Source organism: Lathyrus oleraceus, chromosome 7 (genome assembly GCF_024323335.1).
Source record: "Lathyrus oleraceus cultivar Zhongwan6 chromosome 7, CAAS_Psat_ZW6_1.0, whole genome shotgun sequence".
In the NCBI taxonomy this organism is placed as follows: Eukaryota; Viridiplantae; Streptophyta; class Magnoliopsida; order Fabales; family Fabaceae; genus Lathyrus; species Lathyrus oleraceus.
This window is the reverse complement of record NC_066585.1, coordinates 208,620,300-208,631,772: the sequence shown is the minus strand read 5'-3', so window position 1 is coordinate 208,631,772 and position 11,473 is coordinate 208,620,300. Positions and strand designations below refer to the sequence as shown.

General features: G+C 39.7%; 1 pseudogene; it reads left to right on the top strand.

Annotated features, from left to right (window-relative positions):
• The first annotated feature begins 9,744 nt into the window (after positions 1-9,744).
• On the top strand, positions 9,745-11,074 carry LOC127102961 (uncharacterized; annotated as a pseudogene).
• The last annotated feature ends 399 nt before the right edge of the window (positions 11,075-11,473 follow it).

Sequence of the window (11,473 nt, the reverse complement as noted above, 5' to 3'; positions counted from 1 at the left end):
CCATGGTTAACCAGTAATAACCAGCTCTCAAAATTTTCTTGGCCATGGCATGTCCATTGGCATGGGTTCCAAAATATCCTTCATTAATTTCCTTGATTAACATGTCTGCTTCATGTCTATCCACGCATCTGAGCAGAACCATGTCATGGTTTCTCTTGTAAAGCACATCATGGCTCAAAAAGAATTTGGACGATAACCTCCTCAGAGTTTTCTTATCCAACAATGTAGCATCTTCTGGATACTCTTGACTTAGAAGATAACGCTTGATGTCATGAAACCATGGTTTACCATCAATTTCTTCTTTAATCAATTGACAGTAGGAAGACTTATCTCTTCGCTCTATTCGAATAAGTGGAGCTTCATTATGGAATTTGACTTGGTACATTGATGCTAATGTTGCCAAAGCATCAGCCACTTGATTTTCTACTCTTGGGATGTGATGGAAAGTGATATCGTCAAAGTATTCTATCATCTTTACAACATGAGCACGATATAGGATCATTTTCGCATCACGAGTTTCCCATTCTCCTTTAACCTGATAGATCACTAAGGCAGAGTCTCCATACACCTCGAGGATCTTGATTCGGAGATCAATTGCGGCTTCAATACCAAGGATACAAGCTTCATACTCTACGATATTATTCGTATAATCAAAGCACAACCTTGCTGTGAAAGGGGTAAAGTCGCCATTTGGATTCATCAAAACAGCTCCCACACCATGACCACTGTAATTGGAGGAACCATCGAACGCGAGCTTCCATCGAGATCCTGGTTCTGGTCCTTCATTTGGGCCTGGGATTTCACAATCCTTTATCACCATGATATCCTCATCGGGGAAATCAAACTTCAACGGCTGATAGTCTTCAATTGGTTGATGAGCAAGATACTCTGCTAAAACACTTCCCTTGATTGCTTTCTAGGTTTCGTACTGGATGTCGTACTCTGACAAGAGCATCTGCCAACAGGCAAGTCTTCCAGTCAAGGCAGGTTTCTCAAAGATGTACTTTATCGAATCCATTTTCGAGATCAACAAGGTAGTATGACAAATCATATACTGCCTCAAACAACGAGCGGCCCATGCAAGCACACAACAAGTTTTCTCCAAAAGCGAATATCGACTTTCACAATCGGTAAACATTTTGCTCAGATAGTAAATAGCATGTTCTTTCCGACCAGTATCGTCATATTGCCCCAGCACGCAACCCATTGATCCTTCAAGCACAGTTAGATACATGATTAATGGATTTCCTGGGACAGGTGGAATCAGAATAGGAGGCTCTTGCAAGTATTGACGGATCTTCTCAAAAGCACTTTGACAATCAGAATTCCATTCGATAGCTTGATCTTTTCGAAGCAATTTGAAGATAGGCTCACACGTGGCCGTCATGTGTGAGATAAACCTTGAGATGTAATTCAAACGTCCAAGGAAGCCTCTAACCTCTCGCTCAGTGCGTGGAGCAGGAATTTCTTGTATAGCTCGGACCTTGTCAGGGTCCACCTCAATTCCTCGTTGACTAACGATGAAACCAAGCAACTTCCCTGAACGGACACCAAATGTGCATTTTGTAGGGTTTAATCGTAATCTAAACTTTCTGAGGCATTCAAACAGCTTCTTCAGATGGCTCATATGATCTTCTTCATTCTGAGATTTAGCGATCATGTCATTGACATAAACCTCTATCTCCTTGTGCATCATATCATGGAAAAGAGTGACCATAACTCTTTGGTAAGTTGCCCCGACATTTTTGAGACCGAAAAGGCATCACCTTGTAGCAAAACGTGCCCCAAGGGGTAATAAAAGTGGTCTTCTCCGTGTCATCTGGAGCCATCTTGATTTGATTGTATCCAGAAAAACCATCCATAAAGGAGAATACACCAAAACTCGTAGTGTTGTCTACCAGGGTATCAACGTGTGGTAAGGGGAAATCATCCTTTGGACTAGCCTTGTTTAGATCCATATAGTCAATGCACATGCTCACCTTTCCATCCTTTTTAGACACAAGTACAATATTAGCTACCCATTGTGGGTACTTCGCCACTGCGAGGAAACCAGCGTCAAACTGTCGCTTGACTTCTTCACGAATCTTCAGAGACATATCTGGTCTTGTTCTTCGGAGTTTCTGCTTTACTGACGGGCATTCTGCCTGGAGCGGAAGCTTGTGCTCAATGATGTTGGTGTCCAGGCCTGGCATATCCTGGTATGACCATGCAAATACATCCACATATTCTTGTAACAGCTTAACCAATCTCTCTTTGATGCTTGCTTTAAGCGTGGTGCCGACTTTAACTTCTTTCTTCTCTTCCTCTGTGCCAAGGTTGATGGTTTCCACCGGTTCTTCATGTGGCTGAAGGGCTTTGGACTCGTGCTCGAGCAACCTTGCCAATTCTTTGGGGATGTAACAATCTTCCTCACCCTCTTCTTCCGATTGGTAAATAGGGGAGTCAAAGTTATGAGAGGGAATAGAGTCATTGGATTCAACGGGGTTATCATTTATTCTGCATGTTTGAATGATTGATTTTTTTTAGAAAATTAAAAATAAAAGATACATAAATAAAAAGTTTTTTGTTTGAAAAGATTTTCATTTTCTTAAGAGAAAGCAAATAAATGAATAATAAGAATTTAACAAAATGTCTTTCATTCACTGATAATGATTATTTGAAAATGAAAAGGGGCCCTACAACATGATCCATTAGCCTTGGGCATAGCTAAGGATTTAAAAATAAAAACAAACATTATTACTTTGACAAAGGAAAAATTTCAGGGATCTCAACCGTCTTCCAATTGTTCAAAGTTGTCTCACACCGGTAAACCAAACATGGCTCATCTTCATCTTTGGTGTTGTCTTCAATTGTGTTGACCTGATCTCCATGGATGAATCCTGTACTGAGGAAAACTTCCTGGATGCTTCGGGTGTTGTCCTTTGCAGGGACTCAGGCTCTTTTTGCAGCGGAAGGCACATATCCCAGACCAAAGTGATCATGCTTCTCACGAACATCAATAACCTGGCCCTAACCTTCAGGGTTTCCTCCTACAATGCTAGACTTTGCGCTTTTCAGAGAAGCGAAAGATGAACAAACTTTCCCAACAGGGTTCTTCATCTCCACAAAAGTGGCGTTGGCTATTTCAAGAGCTTGGAAAGAAGTTTCCAAAGTGTCCTCATCATCCTCGATATATCTGAAGGATGAAAGGTGACTAACCACAAAGTCCTCCTCCCCAGAAATAATGATCAATTGATTGTCCACCACAAACTTCATTTTTTGATGTAAAGTGGAGGTGACTGCCCCTGCAACATGAATCCAATGACGCCCCAATAAGCAGCTATACGATGGATTAGTATCCATGACTTGGAAATTAATCGGGAATACATGAGGGCCAATCAATAAGGGCAGTTCAACCTCTCCAATCACGGTTCTCCTGGAACCATCAAAAGCTTTCACTATCAAGGCACTAGGCTTCATAGCTGGTCCTTAATAAGATAACTTGGTGAGTGTTCTCTTTGGCATCACATTTAAAGAAGATCCAGTATCAACCAAGACCCTTGCCAAAGCATCATCTTTGCACTTTACTGAGATATGGAGAGCACGATTGTGATTTTGTCCATCCTTAGGTAATTCCTATCCACTAAAGCTTAAAGTGTTGCAAGCCGTGATGTTTGCAACCACCCCATCAAACTGATCTACTGTTATGCTTTGTGTTACATGAGCTTGGGAAAGAACCTTCAACAAAGCCTCCCTATGGGCTTTGGAGTTCAATAGCAGAGATAAAATAGAAATCTTAGATGGTGTCTGATGCAGCTGATCTACAACCTTGTAATCACTTCTCTTGATCAACTTCAAGAATTCAACAGCATCTTCAGATTGGACCACTTCGGGTTCTTTATTGGGAGCTACAATTGTAGATTCCTTGGCTGGCGCTTGAGGAGTCACATTGAATTCAGGCGTATAAATTTAACCACTACGGGTCATTCTGCTCATTCCTGCAATATTGGTGACGTCCTCATTCGCAGTTTCTATCACTTCGCCGTCTTCACTTCCTTTGACAACCTTGTCCACAGTAGTAATCTCATATATCCAAGGCACGGCCTTGGTGCTCTCATATGGAAATGGAGTAGGCATACATATCTCAATAGGTGACGGATGATTATTTGCAAGAACCACTTCACTACTATAGTATGGGATTTCAACTGGTTCAGGTAAATTGAAACAAGGTTCAATTACCAACATATCTTCATTCTTTGTAACGCTGGAGATCTGAAGCACTCATTTATCATCAAGTCTTGAATATTATCTTATACCATCTGACATCCTTTTGGGTGTGCGGCACACTCTTCACATTTGTCATGACGAATACTAATTAGGCCAGCTTCCACCAATCGGGCGTGGAATGATGCCAAAGGAGTCTTAACATCATCCACCTTCTCAACCATAACACCAACAGAGGCATCTTCAATGGCATTCACCGTAGGGTCTCCATGGGGAGGAAGAGGATTGTTCTTCACATTCGGTCCCATATCCTTAAAAGACAGGATCTTGCTGTCAATCAACTCACAAACCCTATGCTTCAAAGCATAACAACCCTCTAGGTCATGCCCGGGGGCACCTTCATGAAAGGAGGTCTGCCAGGAGGAACGGTAAGGGTTACCAGAGAGGAAGATTCTCACCGCCAGGTGGTCTACAAAATGGTCAATATTTGGGAAGAGAACTATCCCATATACCAACACAGCTAACACAGCATAGAAAGCTTTCCAATTCCCCTCTTTTTCCATCTTCTTAGCTTGATCTTCCAAGAACTTCCTAGAAAAACCATTGAAGGCTCCCTTCACATCCCAATTGTCCATGACTTAAGAAACCTTCAAACCCAAAGCTAAAGCTATCCTCTTGGGAGGAATACCTTCATTAAACTTAGGAAATGGATTATGATCCTTCAAATTTTGGCCTATGATCCTCTCAAACTCTCCCAAGGTAGGAGCCAACTGGAAATCAGAGAATGTGAAACAACGTAGAGGTGGATCATAGAACTGAGCAATAGTCACCGCAGTCATCATGTCCATCTTCTCATTTAAGATGTCCAGAATTCTTCCATAGTCTTGCACAAAGCTGTTGAGTTTGATTGGTGTTACTTTGGCACTCAACTTCTGCAGGCTGGCAAGGTCCACGTTCTTGTATTTGAACTGAAGAGTGCTTCTTCCCTCAGGATTCATTTTGCTAACAAGTCTTGGATTCCTGAAACAATGCGAAACAAACTAAGAGTTTTGCTTTTTATGCATATGCAATGAATGGATGGATGCAATGTTTTTTTTGTACAGGTTCAAAGGTTTGAGGTATGGATAAATCTGATTGCTTTCCAAAACGGGGTTCTCACCGGGTATGATCTAGGGTTTTGTTACAAAGGATCCCCAGAGTCATTGATTCGCAAGAATGTTTGACGCTTACGGAAAATGATTTCCGATCATCAACTCCATCAAGGGAATCTATTCTAGGTGATGTTCTCGTACCGACTCTTATGAAGTATTCAGCTCGGGAGTCCGTACTACGAAACCATCGACTTTGGTTCTAGACAGGGTACTCAGAGTCATGGATTCAAAAGAATGTTTGACGCTTACGGAAAATACTTTCCGATTGTCAACTCCATCTAGAGAATCTATTCTGAGCAAGGTTCTCGTACCGATTCTTACGAAGTATTCACTTCGAGAATCCATACTATGCAACCATCGTTCCTAGTTGGCCAAAGGTTCAATGTTCCAAAAGGTTCTTAGAGTCACGGACCCCTTTGAAATATTGAAGCTTACGAAGTATTCACCTCGGGTGACAATATTTGCAAAAGGATCTACTCTAAGTGAGATTCTCATACCGACTATTACGAAGTATTCACCTCGGGAGCCTGTACTACTCAACCATCATCCTATCTTATGTTTTTTCACTCTAGACTCGGGTGTAGAGTCTTTCCCACATGGTTTTGCAATCAGAACATCCAAATACCAACACCACAATGGAACCAATATACAACAGATATATCAATATAACAATAAAGATAATAAAAGCAATAAAGAAAAGACACACAATTAAACAAACAAAGGCACACAAACATCCTAACTAGGCTTGACTCACTTAGGGAACGGCATCCCCAGCAGAGTCGCCATCTTTCGTACCTCGAAAAACAAGAACACAACCTAGCGAAACGCAATAGCACGCTCGTAATGATGGACTGAACAGAGTAGCCACCGAACTTTGTTTATTCCTAAAAAGGAAAGGGGAAATATCAATAAAACCCAATACAAAACGACAATGATTATGGTCATCGCAACCAAATCAGGGTTTGGGAGTCGATTATGCAAGGGGAAGGTATTAGCACCCCGCACGTCCGTTGTACTCAACGGGAACCGTTAGGTTAGTTGTGCGCGTTAGTGTTAGTTTGAAATGTCAAGCTTTTTAAGTTATTAGGTGGGAAAGAAAGAATATAAAAGAGAAGAAACTTTTTAAGTTTTTCGACGAAGGGCTAAACCTAAGTTTTTTATTAGTGGGCCTGACAATATTTACAAATCCTACTCCTACGTATCTCAATAGAGAACTCAAGGCTTACGTAGTTCTAGATAGAAAAATGTTTGTTGGTTGGTTGATTTTAGCGAAAGCTACTTAGTGTCAATTGACGAAAACATTGTTGGACTACCCAAAACAGGTGGAGAAACATCTATTTGCATTATTTTGAAACAAAGTACCTTTCATTTGAGACAGGGTTTGAAGGGTCAATCGTACGACGGCGAGAAAAAGGTTTGATTGGTTTGATGTGTTTTAAGTAATGGTGAGAACTTGGATGGGCGAGATATCCATCTCGAATCCTAGTCTCAGGAGTGCATGGTATCCACCACGTTCCATTTCCATCTTTTTTACAAAAGTATTTAACAAGAACTAAGTGTTTTTGAATTTAATTGAGAAAGGGTTTGAAGAAACTGCTTTGCCAGTTTTGAATGATGGTGAGAACTAAGATAGGCGAGACATCCATCTCGAATCCTAGTCTCAGGAGTGCGTGGTATCCACCATGTTCCATTTCCATCTTTATTAAAAAGTGTTTGATAAGCATTAAGTATTTTGAGTTTTATTATGAAAATGGCTTGACGTTGGATCAAGCATTTGATGGACGTTTTAAGAGAAATTTGAATGAAGGTTTGTGAAAAACAGAATAGATAGATCTGGGTAATGGCGAGAGATAAGATAGGCGAGACATCCATCTCGAACCCTAGTCTCAGAAGTGCGTGGTATCCACCATGTTTCATTTCCATCTTTATTGAAAAGGTCTTAAAAATGGATTAAGTTTTTTTTGAGTTTTAATTGTGAAAATGGCTTGACGTTCGATCAAGCATTTGATGAGTGATTGAGAAAGATTTGAATGAAATGGTTTGAAATAAAGGGAATGGGTAGAAATGGATGAATAGAAATGGATGGATTTAATTATTGGGAAAATACTCCACGTTGGATTGAGTTTTTATTTTTGATTTCTTTGAAAAGAAATTAATTTTATTCTTGTGTTAGTAACTAGCTAAACAGTCAAGTAATAAAGAAATAAAAACAGTAAAATTATTACACGACATGGGAATGGGGGTACATTTTATCGAATGGGGATTCAAAATAATAAAATAATAAAATAGGGCCCAACCAACAAGCAATGCAATGTATGAGTGTATGTGCGAGGGAATGGTCTCATTGTAAGAAGGCCCAAGAGTAAGCCATGTGAAGGAAGCAACAAACACAAAGTTATATTTACAAGATAAACAAAAATTAAATCAAAAGGAGTAAAATCGGGATGCGAGGATGCAAATCAAAATCACATAACGCAAGAACGTGCAATAAAGATGGTAATTAAAAAGCAGACAAAAAATCCTAGATAATGTGCTCAAAGCCGGTTTGGGCATATTGACGATAATTGAAACGTCATATGCAATTAATCAAAATGCGGCGAAATACTATCGATGTATCGATAAAAATAAATCATGGATAAATAGCACGGGTTTTGCCAAATCCATAAATTAAGAAAATCGATGTTTAAACAAATGAAATAAATATTGAAATTTACAAATGTCGAAGAAATGAGGATAAAGTATCAAAAGAGATTAAAAGAAATAAAATAAATAGAAACAATGAAAAATAATCATGCACAAAACCCAAATACGTCATACGCAGGTATCAAAACCACGATTATGGGGGAACGAATTAGCTTCACACCCACCAGGCCATGAGCTATCAGTTGCCGAGTTAAAACCAACAAACACATAGAAATCGAAAATCCTTCCAAGATAACAAATAACTAAAAGCCAACGAGGGCCACTGGACCTGGATTGAATAAAGCCCAAAATGAGGTCTTGGACCGTCTGGGCCGGGTCAGCGAAAATCCTCTTCGTTGTGACTAGTCCAAATGTGGAGGTTCCATGGACCCAAGGAGTAAACCCTAGCTGCCTGGCTGATGGGTGATAGCCACTAAAATTTGCCAACATTAATGGCTGGCTGACAACTTTTAATGAAAAGCGGCCAGAGTGAAACGCCAAGAGCCTCGGTTAAGGCAATCCGAAACAGGTGTCATTTTCCAACGGAAGAAAACCTATAAAACTTAATCATGAAAGACTTGGAAAAACAAAAGCAATAAAACCGAAAGTACTCGTCTCCCTCCCTCAAGAAAGATCCAAACTTTTCACAAAGGGGCAAAACCTTCCACCTTCGAATTGTAGGAAGCTCAACATAAAACAAAATGGTCACGAATCAAATGAAGATGAAACAACCGAAGATTATTTCAAAAAAGTAAACATGAACCCCTACTCCTTATTTATTCTATGGTCAAGAAAAAAACGTTACCGGTTGAGATTGAATCGAAAACCAAAAGCATGATTCGAGAAGGTAATTTACCTGTCACAAGCGAAACCAAACTGCGGTTGAGAAGGTAGTGCCTGCATCTCTCTTCCAAATTCTCTCTTGTTGGTCGGTTCGCACTCCCCCTTTGCCTCCAATGTGAGCTTCGTCCAACGGCGGTAAAAAGGTATAGTGTTCTTTAGACTTCTCTTCCTCTTAGTCTTCGTTAGGGTTTTTCCGTTTTCTCCTTCTCGCTGTTGAAAAAAATCTTAGGGTTTTTTTGATTTCGAAACCCTCTTATATATGACTAACAATTCCCTCTTTCTGCTGTTTGCTTCTTCGGAGTGGTGGAGCACGTCCGTCCGGAAGACAATTGGGAAAATTTGTTCTCACTCGAGCTTGTGGACCCTCTCCTTCCTTTTTGTCCCCAAAGAAACATAATATGTGTTTTTTTGGATTTAAACTGATTTTGTATGTTATGTTGTTGATTTGGGATGAACCGTCATTTTGCAAGAGACTGCAACACCGTGCCGAATGAATTGGTTATGCATTCAACAAAACCAGAGTGTAAAGACTGAAAGCTTCTGTTTTGTTATGACGGTTTCTTCGGAGAGTTTCTCTGTCTGAAGAATTCCATACCAGTCCATTTCAGCCCTATAGAGTTTGTTCAGTGCGGCACTGTGAACCTCGCAAACTGCAAGTACCTGAGCAATACTTTCAACATCCGAGTACAGTTTCTCTTTTGCCTTGATAGCAAATTTCAACGCCTCTACATATTCACTCTTTTGCATTCTACTCTCTGCGACTTGCTTAGCCCTCACAGCTTCATCCTTGTTGCATTCCATTGTGAATTGATGTCAAAGATCCAATCACCTCAGTCTCTTCAATATCACACAAAAAATAACACCTATGTGCATTTGTGCCTATCTTACTGATGTATTGTTCTTAACACTAAAAACAGGAAATGCATTTTATGCTCGAACACTCTGATTTTGCAAGCCAGCTTGTGTGTGGACTTGCTGCAAGGGAAGAACTGGTAAAGGGTGATCCACATGTTCGTGAAGCAGTATGGAGTTCCCTTAGACCTACTGATTCATATGCCAAATTGCATTACTACTCAAACTATTGCAGGCTCATGCGGTTTGAAGACGGACAACATATGTATGTGAAATTCAAGTTAAGGCCATATGACATAAGCATCAATGAAGACAAAGGCAAAGTTATTCCAACAGGGATTCTTCCACCAGAGACAGGTGCAATTCCTAGAGACGAAAATGATTCACGTCCTTTGCTTTTCCTTGCTAACAATTTTCAAAACCGTGTTAGTTCCTCCAATGGAGTTTGTTTTGTTTTCCAAATTCAACTAAGACCCGTTCCAGACGACGAACAAGCCCGCAAGATTGCATTGGATTGTTCTAAACCATGGGATCAAAATCAATTCCCTTTCATTGATGTTGGAGAGATAAACATCAATGAGAATCTCTCAATGGAAGAGTCCCAGAAACTTGAGTTTAATCCATATCTCATGTGATTATAGCTACTTCCAACACACAAAGTGCTTCAATTGATCATGGTCGTTCATTGATCTACGAGATCTGTCAGCATGTCCGTAACAGATAACCACTCCCAGAAGCTTGGAGACACCTCGTACAACAATCCAATGTTAAAGTTGACTTATCCTGCTGTCCAATAACATCATCACCACCACCATTGCCTCACATGGTAATAGGTCAATCCATTTTCTTTCCTCTGAACATGGTTGTTTATTTTAAGGAAACCAAGAAACTCCCACTCCATTGGCTACTTCCATTATTATGGATTCTCTCAGGTTTCACAACTGCATTATCATGTATCATAGCAAAAAAGGTTCTTGTAGGAAAAAGAAAAAAACGGCGAAACAATACCAATATGGAGCAAAAGAATCATAATGGACATAACATGGCAAGCAATTAGAACCCTAGTTGGTGATTACTTCATGGATATGACAAATGGGTCATTTTTATTTGTGATATGGATGCAAATGATGGGTGCAGAGATTGAAATTGATGGCGTTAGTTACATGGATAGCAATGGAGCAATATTGAATCCTGAAATGGTGAAGATTGAGAGAGGTGGTTGTGTGGGAAGAGAGGCATTGTTGTTTGGACATATATATGAAGGTGAAGAAGGAGGAATGGTGAAATATGGAGAGATTAAGATTGGGGAAGATGGGTTTGTGGGAAGTAGAAGTGTGGGTTGACTTTGGTCGAAGTGTCAATTTTTTTGTAAATTTGTAAGTTTAAGACTTGTAACGATTGTAACAATTGATGTGAATGAATATGGGTGACCTCGTGGCGAAACAAAATTGTTATCTTGTACCTCAGAACTTCCATATATATTCATGTAATGAGATACTTTATTCACGTTCCATGCAAATGGATGATCATGATTGAATGAATGAATGAAGTAATTGAAATATGAACAAGTGTGGATAATTTATTGAATATGAATGGAAAATTTTCCAATGTGAATGAAGAAATATTAATGAAAATTTTGAAAATGAAATGTAGAACTTTGAATATGAAATGGTGGATATGAATGTGAATGAAGAAATATTAATATGAATGGAGAAATATGTATGGAATTTCTTTGGATCATA